Source organism: Pinus tabuliformis, chromosome 6 (assembly GCF_031772625.1).
Source record: "Pinus tabuliformis cultivar Carrire ecotype Pingquan chromosome 6, CPIR1, whole genome shotgun sequence".
In the NCBI taxonomy this organism is placed as follows: domain Eukaryota; kingdom Viridiplantae; phylum Streptophyta; class Pinopsida; order Pinales; family Pinaceae; genus Pinus; species Pinus tabuliformis.
Genome location: NC_142292.1, coordinates 387,311,772 through 387,326,416, shown reverse-complemented (window position 1 = coordinate 387,326,416; position 14,645 = coordinate 387,311,772). Strand labels below are relative to the sequence as shown.

Below are 14,645 nucleotides of genomic sequence, written 5' to 3'. Positions count from 1 at the left end.
ACAAGGATGCACAATTTATTGGTGAGTTATTTATTAAAGTTATTGAAGATGTAGGTGTTGATTGTTGTGTGAAAATCATTACAGATAATGCACCTTTTTGCAAGGCTACTGGCATGATTATGGAAGCTAAATATCCACAAGTGTTTTGGACACCTTGCATTGTCCATTCATTAAACTTAGCACTGAAATCCATTGCTTCTGATGTGCTTTGGATTGGTAACATTATTGAGGATGCATGACATATCCGTAACTTTGTGCAAAATCATACAAATGCCCTCACTATCTACAAGGGGTACACCAATCTATCATTGTTGAAGATTGTTGATACATGGTTTGCCTCTTCGTTCATGATGTTGAAGAGGTTGAGAGAGGTCAACACTGCTCTTGGGTCCATGGTTATTTCTGAGTTTTGGTATTTTTGGAGAAAGACAAATCAGGTAGCCTCTAAAAGAGTGAAGGACACAGTGCTAGATGATGCTTGGTGGGAGAGGGTAGATCTAATTATTCAGATCGTGGACCTTATCATTTCTTTGCTTCGATTTGTAGATACAGACAAACCCATCCTAGGAGAGGTTTATGAGGGATGGGATTCCATGATTGAGTCTGTGAGGAGCATTATTCTACAGAGTGAGTGCCTCGAGTATGAGACATCACCAAAGGCCTTCTGTGATACTATACATGATATCCTTGTCAGCGGATGGGACAAGAATTGTACACCTTTAGGCTTTACATTGTTTGGCTCACTCATTGAACCCCAAATACTACAACCATGAGTGGCTGAATGGTGGACCTTTCCACAGATTCCCTCCTCACATGGATGGTGAAATCTCACAGGGGAGGAAAGAGGCATTCAGGCAGGTTTTTTAGGATAGTGCATTGCTTGATGAGGTGGAGGATGCCTTTGCAGAGTTCTCCACTCGCAGTGGTCGATTTGGAGGTTATGATGTGATTAGAGACAGGGGGGCTAAGAAGCCCTATTCTTGGTGAGAAAATCATGGGGCAACAAGCCCTCCTCTTCAGCAGTTAGCCATGAGGCTCCTCTCTCAGGTGACTTCATCCTCTTGTTGCGAGAGGAATTGGAGCACATATCGGAATTTGTATAGTGTGAAGAAGAGTAGGCTTGAGCAGTCCAGGGTAGAGACGATGGTGTATGTGCACACCAACCTTCGTCTTATTTACAGGCAGAGGGAAGAGTGGTTGAGGGGAAAGACAAGGATGTGGGATGTCTTTCCTGATGATATGGGTCTAGACACCAGTGTTGAGTTGGCATTGGCCAACATGGATCTCAATGATCCAGTGCTAGAGCCTGTTAGATTTGATGACTTAGAGGGGTCATCCTCCACACCAGCAGATGTAGAGGCGACTATGGATACAGGGGAGGAGGAGGATGCAGAGGAGAGTAGTGGGGACCATGATGATGAGGACATTGATGTCGATTCTGATGCTGATGATGAGGATTGATGCCTTGAGGCTTGTATACCTGTAGTTGTTTTATATTTTCTATTTCTATTTGCCATTGGCATTGCACCAGCACTACCTTTGTAACACATTTTGATTTGATGACTTAAGGAGAAAACTACAGTTGTCAGTGTGTTTATCTTACTATCTTGTAGTTGTAAGCGGGGGGTCAACGTGTTCGAATCCGACACTACGAATCCCGAATCCGTGTGTCAGGTGACCTAGGTGAAGATAGAAGCAACATGAAGACCTAGTAAAGGAAGAAGAACTAAAAAAATTGGTGAACGACGAAGTAACAAGTGTACTAAGTGAAGTAAATTGGTGGTTATGAATATTTGCAATAGAGGGATTGGTGTCTCTGTATGTTTGTGCCTACAAATATTTTAGTAGAAGGGATTAGTGTCTGGAGTACGCTAGTGCCTATAAATATTGCAGCCTATGGGAATTGTGTATCTTGTAGGTTGGTTCCGAAAAATCTAACATCAAAGGGAATTGATGTCTCCTATAGGTTGATACCCACAAATATTACAACATGGGGATTTGTGTCTCTTGTATATTGGTGCCTAAATTTTTTGTAACAATGGGTTGGTCCTACAAAATTTTGTAACAACTGGTTGGTGCCTATAAATATTTGTTATAAATAAGTTTTAATTTATATCTTGTCCCCCATATGTGAGAAATTTTAGTTATGTTTCATGAATGTTTAAATATGTAAGAAATTTTCCTACACTAATTCAACCCCACCCCATTGCCACAACCACTCCCTGAGCCCCAATATAAATGTGAATCTAACATATGTAGATGGAAAATGGATTGAAATTAAGATGTGAAAAGAGAAAACTAAAATAAAAAAAAAATTAAATAGAAAATAAATTAAAATTAAGATGTGAAAAGAGAAAACTAAAAGAAAAAAAAATAAAAGTTTTTACTTTAGATTACAACCCCTTAATATATAAATCCATTCTATTATAAGGAAAAAATTCTAGAGTTATTTCATTTAGCTCTATATGTTGTGAAAACAACTACCAATTCATGCCTGTAATCCCATTTGTATCATATCATAATGAAGTAGTGAGAAACATTTGTAAATATGTATGAGAACAAATATAAATACTCATTTTAATTCTATTGCATTCCAAAAGTTTAAGAATGGATTAAAAAAATTAAATGAGATAAATATCAATTTGTATCATATCATAATGAAGTAGTGAGAAACATCTATAAATATGTATGAGAACAAATATAAATACTCATTTTAATTCTATTGCATTCCAAAAGTTTAAGAATGGATTAAAAGAATTAAATGAGATAAATATCAATAATATGGGAGGGAGAAAACTACACTTCCCTCTCGAAAATATTTATTCAATGTTATTTAATAGATGATTCAATAATCAAATATTAATTTTAAAAATTTAATATTATATATTATACATTTACTTATATTCATTAATTCATTCTAATTTTAAGTATTTGTTTTAACCATTAATTTTTGAGATAATATTTTTTTGAAAAATTATAAATAAAAAATTACCCCCAATTCATTAGCAATCTTTTCATCATATAAAGTGCTCCACAATAGTCAAAATAGTGAAGAATATCACTATGAGAGTGCTCCAAAAAACTACAACCGTTGAAAGTCCTTCTAAAGAAGAAAAACTTTCTTCATTAATAAGACGATCGACTACATAGAGACAATTTCAACTTTGTAGGATGGTTTGATCTATTAATATTCCCTTATGCCTATATCTAAGGTGCATAGTTCATCAGCACCACCTTTATAACTTCATCATATACTCATTATTCCTATTTGGAAGGTGGTTTCCTACTAGCTTATGCTTTGCTACTATCACGCGATATTGAAGCCCAAGGAGACTTTATTTGTTTGACTCAAATAGGTGCTTTATGAGCCTTTCTTTCTCGTCATTCTGCTTTAGGGTCTAATAGGTATCTATACATCAATTTGAATTTACTTAATTTACTCGATTACTATTTTATTTTTATTTCTACCAGTAATTTTTATGTTATTTTAATATGTTTTTTTTAAAATTTGTTTTTTTTTTGGTTTTTTTTGGTAATGGAAACTTAAAAATTTATTTTTATCAGTAATTTTTTTTTACTTTAATATATATATATTTTTTAAATTTGTTTTTCTTTTTGTTTTGTTTTTTTAAGTAAGCTTTTTTGGTAATGGAAACTTAAATCTTTTTTAAGGATTTTTTTGGGTAATTGGGCTTTAAATCTATTTTATATAGTATATAATAAAAATTGTCATAATAATAAATATTTTTCAATTTCCATAATATTAGATGTTTTTTTTTCGGTTACGAGAAAAATATTTTTTTAACATAATAATAATACTTCAAATAATATTAATGTATTAATTCATTATTCAATTTCATAAAAAATTAACTAGGTATAAATTTATTTTACTCTTCAATTAATTCAATATTGAGAAAATATAATTTCTTTATATGCAAATTTTTGAGTACAAAATTTAAAGTAAAAATTATATTTGAGAGATTTGATCTCTTTAAGAGTTTGATAGATTTAAGATTAAAACACATTTTCATTAATTTTGCATTTATGCATATTTATATTTTGAATTCAATTAAAATCCTCATAAGACATATATCTACATACCCATGTGCATAACATTTTTCTTTAACATGTTTTATAATTTTTATTTTTTTAAATGGAATAGGCATAACATAAATTATATATAAAAATGTTATTTTAAATATTAAGTTTTCATATACTTACTAATTAAAATAAAGCTCTAAATTATCATGATTATGGATATGAATCATGATTACTTTAATTTATATATAATATAGATAAATATTTCACATTTTTTTTTTTAAATGTTACATTTCAACTAAACACAAAATAAATTGCACATCTCATTCTTATTAAATTATAATATCAATAATATTATTTTTAAAAGTTACTCGTCAAAAAAATTTCCATACAACAAATTATCTTATAATTGAAATTAAACTTGTGTTACTTTCAAATTTAATAAAATTTAAAATTATTAAAAAGAAGGAAATATATTTAATTGTTTTTAAAATATTCAATATAAATTAATGCTCTATGTTAAATTAAAATTTTGTTTTTTTATAATAAATAATATTTAATTAAAAAATTATATTATGTTTTATCCAAAGAATAATTATATTATGTTTTATGTAAGGAATTTTATAATATTTTATGCAATTTAAGTTTTAAGATGTGAATTTTAGTGAATTACATTTTCATAATAATTTTTTTATAAATTTAATAATTTTTTACAAATTAGAAAAGAATTGATAAAGACAGAAAATAAGATGCCCCATTTTATTTATTTATTTATTACTTTTTCAAATTATTAAAACTAAAATTAATTAGTATTACTTCACCACCTTAATAATTAAGTAAGCTTCCTTTAATAATTAAATAAACTGTTCTTATTATAAATTTATGTATAGAACATATGACATAGATCTTAAAGTAACCAGAAAATAAAATATCTTTAAAAAAACACAGAATATCAAACGAAGACCCAAAATGAAGTATTGAAAAGAGTCCAGACTATAAGTTACACCAATATAATTACCATGCGTGCTAATGTTAATTGAAATGAATTAATGTGCCTATGAACATTTGCCATATTGTCTCCATATTTTAAACTCTCAACCTATCACTATGAAACGCAATCCCATATCAAATCCCAGTTGGGAGAGCTGTCATTCTACTGACAATAAGTAAATTTAGTTATCAGGGAGATGGTTCCACCAGCTCGTAGGATTTGTTGTTCAAGCTGCAATTTACCAGAAAATTAATAGGTTACAAACAAAATCATAAATTCTTGAATTTGCAAGAATATTTTGTATTAGTGTTTTGAAAGTAAGAAGAGATTGTATTTCTAAATCATTGATTACCTGGAATAGAAACTCCAGCTTGTCCATGAGAAGGTCATATTCCTGATTCAGTTTTTGCAGACACTGCAAGCATCTGCATTGCATTGACAAAGGAAAGAGTGAAATGTTTTTACTCAATTGGATCTAGCTGGTGCTATGAGGGCATAACTTTTTAAGAATTTATTCAGAGAACGGAAAATAACAGTAGTAATTACACAAAGTTGATGGCTTTGATCATCTGCTTACTCATTTCTCTTTTTTACTTCACAGCACGATCGAATACTAAGCAGACATTTTTCAGGCGCTGTGCCCCAATGCTGTTAATGCAAAAAAATTCCTGATAAGTAACTGTAAAGTTGTAGGTTGTAGAGTTTGAGAGCAATCTTTTTTAGGGCTATTCAGCTATTGTGGGACATCAGGGCCTGATCCCAAGGGCTTAGGGGGTTAGGGACTGGAGGGGATTTGACTCAATGAGGATCAGTGACTTCTCTTTTCAACTGGTAAAGTTACTTAACAATACGAACTAAAACAATTGAACTAACCTTTCTGAAATTTGATAACAATTTATAACAACAATTTAAGAAAATATATTAAAAAAAAAAAGCGTTTTTAATCTTTAGTGAGTTATCATAAAAACCCAATTGATTATGGCAAACGCAATAAACTCATAATTGGGTTTTGACTATTAACCAATGCCGATTCTGTTCTAACATTCCACTATAAAGCTTTTCTAATAATTGAAGGCAACGCAGAAACAAGATTTAGTAAATAATTGAAGGCAATGCTTGTGAGTTGGAGTCCAATCCTAAGAGATACCTTGAACTGCTACCCTTGAAACGGTTCAGGCAGGACTCAAGATTTTTGTAGTCCACCGGTTCTCGATTGCTGCATGAAAACACTAAAAACATTCAAAATTCGGTGCAATTAAGTTTAAAACTTGATATCCGTACTAGGGGAGTGACTTGCTTTACAGCCCTGCACCGGGGGGAGATTGATATATTTGTGTTTATTTGATTCTATTAATTATCACCTCATTGTCATGGTTGCACTCCCTAGCTCAGAATATTAGTCAGACAGTTTAAAGGGTAAGTAAATATACATTGTTTTTTCCAAACTGGCCAGCAATTTCGACGATTCCTGAAAAAATAACGAAGTGACTTCTTGCACGAAATAAGGATTGCTTTTGTCCTGCAACTGCTGAAGCTGAGTGAATTGCTCGTCTAGAAATCCCTGAAACGCAAATCCAAAAGTGTCATTCAGGCGCCCAGCTAGCATATCTTGTATACGTGGAGTATATATATTGATGAGAGTAGAACTATCATTATGTTACAAATAAAAGTGCATCAGTTACTTCTTGAAAAAGTGCGGTGACAAAATTAACATGTAGCTCGGAAATCGCCATATTGCAGTTTTCTTAAAATTAACATGTCTTTACTAGAGAGCAAGTAATATGCTCACAAAAATTCTCAAATCTAATTTGTAGATTCATTATTCAGTCATTTAAATTTTATAGACACCATGATGATCTCTGCTCTCGTCAGCAGGATCAGTTGGGTACCAAAATATTCCCTTTCTATGAATTCAAAGGTAAGGTTTTGTTTTCTATTACAGGGCATATTGGACCCCCAAATTTCCAGAACCAGGTCTGTTGGATGCCTTTATACTTCTCATTTTTAGCTTCATAGAATATGTGCTCTTTTCACTTGATTCATGAATATCAGTTATGTTTTTTTTAGCTCAATAATATGTTCCTTTGAAAACAGAAGGATAAGCAATTTCATTCCCACCTAAAGCATTGACACATATGCCAACTTAAGTTTTGAAGTGCAAACTTAATTATTTTGTAGTGTGTCTATTTTTATGTTCCAAGCAAAAGTATCTGCTTCTAATAAAATGGGATCTGCTTCTAATAAAATGGGATAACATGTTTATTTATTTGTTTTTTAATTAATTAATTACTTTAATGAATTAGAAATTTATTAAATTAAAAAATATAACATTTAGCTTTAGTTTAGAAAGTTGGATATTAGTTGTCATTTATTTTAGAGTTAAAAAACATAACATTTATCTTCAGTGGATACTCGGATACATACTTCTTTAATGGATAAATACAATTTTACATAAAACTATTAATGAAATAGCATTACCATATTAGGGAAAACATCATATATTAATTTTTTTCACCCAATTATTTTAATTTAATATTATGATAAATAAAATTTGATATTATTATGAATATTAAATAATAGAAATTAACAATTTAATATTACTATAAAATACTAAAAAATAGAAATTAAAACTTATACATTTAAAAGTTATAAACTTATTTAAATCTATAATTCATAAGAAAATCTACTTATATCTTAGTATCACATCCCTCTATTTCTTTCTTTTATTTTCCATTACTTTCACTCTTCAATGCCTTTCAACAAGTGTCTTTCTTAATTTAATTCTATAGTAGTTTTGTTAAGAAAGCGTATTAAAATTTTTATAATTTTGTTATATTTTTTTATTAAAATTATTTTAAAAACAATTATCTTAGACAATATGTCTATCCAATATTGGAGGGGTTTGCACAAGTGTTACTTGATCCAAGAGAATGAGTGCTTGTAGTACTGAGCCAATGGAGATCGTGTAGGCTCAGAGGGAGTCTAGCCTCAGAGGGAGCAACCCTATGGAAGTTTGGTATCTTCAAGTTCATATGTGATGAGGTAGAGGAACTACCAATATTACCATCTTTATTCTACATGGCATGTTGCAGTGATGGATTCCACATGGGCTAGTGTCACCAATGTTTTTGATGGTTACTTCCTAGTCTTCGAAGTACCTCCCTCATTGAACTGTACTTAAACATGAACGCAACAACTTATAAATATAATCATAAACACATAGATGCGGCAGAAAAACACTTCATTTCATTAATGGAAGAATACTAAACTATGCTTACAAACAGAATGGAAATAAGATAGCTTGGGCGATGTTAGCTTATCTCTAAAGAGATATGTGACGGCTACATGCCTCTGAACTATTTTACAATGAGGCTCAAAGACCTATTTATTATTGAGAAACAATAGAAAACCCTAAACATACAAAAACCTAACCCTAGGTGTTGAAGCACCAAAACTGTGGGCCCCATCCGGGTAAATTGGTACACGAACTTCCCGGGGTCATAACTTTGGCATATGATCTCCGTTTGGCTATCATAATACCTTGTTTCAAAGAGTTCGAAGAGACGGCTGAAATCAAATGGCAAGCCAATTTGAGACATTTCTGGCCTCTCCTTTTTCCCTTAAAATGTCGCTCAGGGCCTCAAAACAGCTCTAGAAGTTCAGGACCCGAAAAATTGCAAAAAATAGTAAACTATGCTACAATTAAGGAAACTAAAAAACTGAAAGAGACAATGTTGGGGGTCCAAGTGGAATAGGTAGGTGACCACCAATATCCACTTGGATCATTCCTCCCCCCTTGATCTGTGTATCTATGATCTGATCAGTGGTGGCCTATTCCATGTAGTCTGGGTTTAGCTCTGTTGGTGTGAGTTGTTGTGCAATGTGAAATGTGCCCAACAATGGTGGGAAGTATGGCCGAAGGCAATCTAAATTGAACTCTGGGTGTATACCAAGGAACGGTGGGATGCTGAGCTCAAAGGCATTATCATCGATGGTCTTGGTGATGGTGTATGGCCCACATCGGAGTGGGTGAAGCTTGAGGTGGGGCCCAATGAGGCATCGTTTCTGCAAATGAAGGAAAACTTTGTCGCACACTTGGAACTTGTGCAACACTCGATGTTGATCATGGCGCAACTTGTACTTAGCATTGGATCTGTCCAATATATCATTGACCTATTAGTGGATGTGTTGAATGCGCTCAATGAAGTTGTTAGCCCTTTTAGCTTCGAACTGCACGTGAGCCGAATCTACCTAAGTGGCTGTAAATGGTATGGCCACATCAATGGGGCATAATGGCTGAAATCCCAACCCTACCTGAAAGGATCTGTGGCCCGTTGACCTGTGGAGAGTTGTGTTGTAGCTATGTTGGACATAGGGGAGATATTCATCCCATGTGCATGGATGCTTTGAGTTGTACATGCGTAGAATGTGTACAATAATTTTGTTGACATCCTCTGTTTGGCCATCAGTTTGGGGATGGAAAGTCATGGACTTAGTAAGTTTTGTATCCAACATCGATGAGAGACTTGACCAAAATGCACTTAGGAATCTGTTGTCCTGATCTGAGATAATAGACTGTGGGATCACAAATTGTACTCACACTCACTCAAAGAAGAGCTTAGTAGTGGCCTCTGTTGAGATACTCTTCTTGCAAGCTGCCATGATGGCCATCTTAGAGAATCTGTTGATGACGATGAAAATGCAATCATTGCCATGCTTAGTAGAAGGAAGGCTCGACATATAATCCATGGAGATAGATTCCCAAGGTCGGCTAGGAGTAGGTAGAGGAGTATATAAGCCTTGCTTCTTGATGGTTGGTTTGGCAATGGCATAGGTGGTGTAGGATCTAATGTACTTCCCAACATCCTCACGAAGTTTTGGCCAATAAAAATACTTCTGCGATACTTTCACTGTTTTCTCTACTCTGAAATGTCCAGCGAGCTGACTGTAGTGTGCCTCCCAAATCATCTTGGAATGCTCACTTGAAGGAACACATATGTGTCCCAAGTGGCATAACAATGCATCCTGAAGGTGAAAATTTGGAACTTTCTTCCCTTCTAGGAGTGTCTGGTATGTGTTGCTGAATTCTGGATCGCTCTTGTAAACATGCGGACACCCCAATGTCTCGTTCCCACATGAGTCGAGCACAGTGATCAATGCCATGAATGGTGGTTTGCTGAGGTAATTAGCAACATTATTGGTGCTTCCCTTCTTTTATTTAATGTTCAAATGGAACTGTTGGAGATAGGTGGACCATTTCTGATGGTGATTGTTTTGCAACTTCCATTATGTCTCTATGAACTGTAGAGGCCGGTGTTCTGTGTGGATGACCATTTCCTTCCCCAGAATGTAATGCTTCCATTGACAACAACCTTCACAATGGAATACATTTCTTTGTCGTAAGTGGGGTACTTTCAGACTGTGTTTGAAAGTGTCTCACTATGGTAAGCCACTCGATGCCCATGTTGAGTAAGAATTGCCCCAATAGCATAGATAGAGGCATCTGTCTCAATCTCAAATGGTTGTTGCAGGTCTGGTAATGTGAGCATTGGTGTATAACAGAGGTGATTCTTCAACTCGGAGAATGCTCGCTGCTGGGTTTCCGTCCAAAAGATCTTTTCTTTCACTCCGCCCTTGGTGACTTGACTTAAAGGCTAAGCGATATGAGAGAACCCAAACATGAACCTCTAGTAGAAATTGGCAAGACCCAAAAAGCTACAAAGCTCTATTAGAGTGGTTGGGTCTAGCCAATCTTGAATGACTTGTATCTTAGATGGGTCCACATGAACGCCCTCCTCATCAATGATGTACCTGAGATATTGAACCTCAGTCACACCAAAGGTACATTTCTCCAAGTTAGCACACAACTTGTGTTGTCGAAGGGTTTGAAGGACCTACTGAATATGGTGGAGGTGTTCTTCCCAACTCTAGCTGAAGATGAAGATGTCATCTAGATACACCACCATGAATGCATTGGTGAAGGGTCGTAAGATGTCATCCATCAGTCTCATGAAGGTTGCAGGGGCATTCGTCAATCTGAATGGCATGACCAACCATTCAAAAAGGCCCTCCTTGGATTTGAAGGCAGTCTTCCACACATTGGAGGGTTCGATAGGCACTTGGTGATAACCTGAATTCAAGTCAATCTTGCTGAAATATTTGGCCCCCTTGAGCTGGTCCAGAAGGTCATCAATCCGTGAGATTGGGTACCTATTCCGGACAGTGATCTTGTTCAGTGCCTGATAGTCAATACAGAGTCTCCAGGTCCCATCCTTCTTCTATACCAAAACAATCGGGCTTCCACATGGTGATGAGCTTGGCCTGATGTTCCCTTTCTACAGTAGTTCCTGAATCTGCCTCATGATCTCATCGTTCTCTAGAATAGAGCGTCAATAGATTGGTCCATTGGGCAGTGCCGCGCCGAGGGTCAGATCAATGGAGTGCTTGACCTGGCAGTGCAGAGGTACCACTGTGGGTGAGGAAAAAATGTCACTGTACTCTTCCATGACCTTTTCTATCTGTTGCTGCTATGCGGAGGAGGCCTGCGTGGAAGCTGTGGCCACAACCTTATTCTTTCCTTGGGGGTGAATGATAAGGAAAACGAATTTCCTAGTTTGGGAAATGCTCTTACTGCATTACTTTGTAGTGATCAAAGAGATGGCGGTAGGAGGGGCTACCTCCAGTATCTTGTACAACTTATTATCCAAAGTAATAATCACAGAGAGAGGACTAGACTCATATACAACATGTCGCTTCCACAATTATGGTTGTCCTAAAAATACATCAGAAACTTCAAGAGGAGCAACGTCACACAATACCTCATACGTGAAGGGCTTGATGCTATAGGGAAGGAGGCACTGCTGGCTAACGTGAAGATCTCGTCCTTGGTGAAGCCACCCAATGGTGTACGGCTGTGGATGTGTTGTAGTCTTTAGGCCTAGCCGCTTCATGACTTCTACTAAAATGAGGTTCTTTTGGCTCCCACTGTCGACAATGAACTGCAGCGGAGAACCCTTCACCCACATATGTGAGTGGAAGAGGTGTTCCCCCTCCTCTGGATCTTCAGGTTTAATTTTCATTGTGGTGGCCACGGTGGCACTAGGATCCGCATCAATGATATGCTTCCCTTTGTCGGTCCCCTTATTGGGTTCTGATTCAGAGTCGGATCCTGCGTCTAATTTGGAAGCCTTCAGCTCGGCCACTAGTGACTTCCTAGCCCGACACTCACTTGTATTGTGAGCGGAACTCTTATGGGACTCACACCATTTTCCCATGTCCTTCTTCGTCTTTGTGGTGTTGTTCTTTGCTTGTGGCTTCTCAGGGTTGTCTTGGATAGCCCTGCCTTGGCTTGGTCCCTTGTTTTGTGGTTTGGGGGCACCTTTTCCTTTCTTTGGATTTGCAGGTCCAAAGTCTCGCTTCTTCTATTTAAAATTCTTCTCAATCTTTACAACATACCAATATGTTGTGCCAAGCGAGGAAATGTCTAGGAACTCCATCTTTTCCTGGATATACTTGTGTAGATAGTTGCGTTACTTGAGCACCAAATGCCACTCAGTATCCTTGATACCCAGCTTCGTACGAAGGGTATGGAAAGTATTTGTGAACTTTGGAACATCTTGGTCCCTTCCCTATCGTAGCGTGGTCCACTTTATGTATTTATCTTTAGAGCTCCTGACAGGGTAATTCTATTCATTGATGGCATCTCAAAAATAATTCCAAGTGGGTGCAATTGAAAACAACGAGGGTTCACTCTCGTCCTTTTGTTCACAGTAGGTTTCCCACTAGTCCTTGATGTGTGGGGCGGCTTTGAGAAGTGAAAATGTAATATTTTCCCAATTAGAAAAGTCATGAACTGAAAAATATCCTTCCAATAGATTTAACCATTTATCTACGATGTCTGCATCTATCAAGCCTTTGAATATGGGAATATAGAAGTTAACTTGTACCTTAAAATGAGTGGCACCTCCAGAGTGGCTGCTGGATGAAGATGCATCACCTCTTGGGTAGCTGTTGAAGGATCCGGGAAAAGTTATCCATCATAGCGTCCCTTTGTCGCTTGAGAGAGTCTTCGAGCAACACTTTGAAAGGAGCTTGCGCCCCCTCATCTTTCTTTTCTTCTTCCATGGGAGGTCGTCAGGTTTTGCAAGGTTGATCTTGCAATGGTTCAACTAGATCGAGCCCTGATTCCTTATACCTTGACCTCGTTGGGGACATGTAAAGAAAAACAAATAAAGAGCAGACTGCTCTATTACCATTGATTTGAACTTAAACAGGAACGCAACAACTTACAAATATAATCATAAACATAGAGATGCAGCAGAAAAACACTTCATTTCATTAATGGAAAAATACTGAACTATACTTACAAACATAATGGAAATAAGATAGCTCAGGAGATGTTAGCTTATCTCTGAGGAGAGATGTGGTGGCTACATGCCTCTGAACTATGTTACAATGAGGCTCAAAGGCATATTTATTATTGAGAAACAATGGAAAACCCTAAACATCCAAAAACCTAACCATAGGAGATGAAGCGCCAAAACTGTGGGCCCTGTTTGGGTAAATTGGCACATCAACTTCCCGAGGTCATAACTTTGGCAGAGATCTCCGTTTGGCTATCATAATACCTCATTTCAAAGATCTCGAAGAGAAGGGCAAAATCAAAAAACCAAATCGGTTTGGGAAATTTTTGGTCTCTCTCCCTAAAAACGTCGTTCAAGGCCTCAAAATGGATCTAGAATGTTCAGGACCTGAAAAACTGCCAAAAATAGTACATCGTGCTACAATTAAGGAAATCGAAAAACTGAAATAGATAGTTTTGGGGGTCCAAGTAGAATAGGTAGGTGGCCACCAATATCCACCTAGATCACTCATTGAGAGGGAGTGTTGATTTTTGTAGTTTGGGAGGTACTCCAAGTCTTGAGGATCGAGGGTTTGGAGGAAGGAGCTAAAAAAGTGGCCCTATGGGCTTGAAATCTAAGCTTGGGGTTTTCCACCCATTGATATTTGGGCCAAAACTTCAACAAGGCTTTGACATGTGATGGAGGGAGATGATAGAGGATTTCGAGACAAATCCAACACATTAAGAATCATTGAATTCCGAGTTTTGAAAGTGGAGTTATGAATTTTTGAAGTTTGTGTGTGGGCTTATGGCACAAAGTTAAGGTCAACTTAGTGGTTAAGTGACCTTATGACAACCCATATGGTTAATTCGTTGGAGCCACTTGATGCCTATAAATAAATATCAAGTGTGATGTATTAGAACACATCCTAAGAGCATCTAACATTATAGAATAGCTCTAAATTGGACAAGAATTGAGGCAGAAGGAGGAAGAGGCAAGGAAGCTGAGTTAGAGAGGGAATATCTCTGAGTTTGGGTGTAGTTTCCTTGGGAGAAAAATAATGTAGGGCTGAGGCATCACCTTGGAGGCTACAAAGATTATTTGGCATGGTCTTTTTTTCCTATTTTGGGAGCATCCTTCTTGCTCGGTAGAGCTGCTACTATGAAGGTAAGATTGATGTGTTTATTTGTTCATTATAGTGTGTGGGATCCCTGTTATTGGTGGTTGCATAAATTTTATAGATAACAACATATGTTTGGAGGTGGTTTGAAGGT

At 36.1% G+C, this 14,645-nt stretch overlaps 1 pseudogene; it reads right to left on the bottom strand.

Annotated features, from left to right (window-relative positions):
* Nucleotides 1–5,191: 5,191 nt before the first annotated feature.
* On the bottom strand, nucleotides 5,192–6,762 carry LOC149258951 (histidine-containing phosphotransfer protein 1-like; annotated as a pseudogene).
* Nucleotides 6,763–14,645: the final 7,883 nt, after the last annotated feature.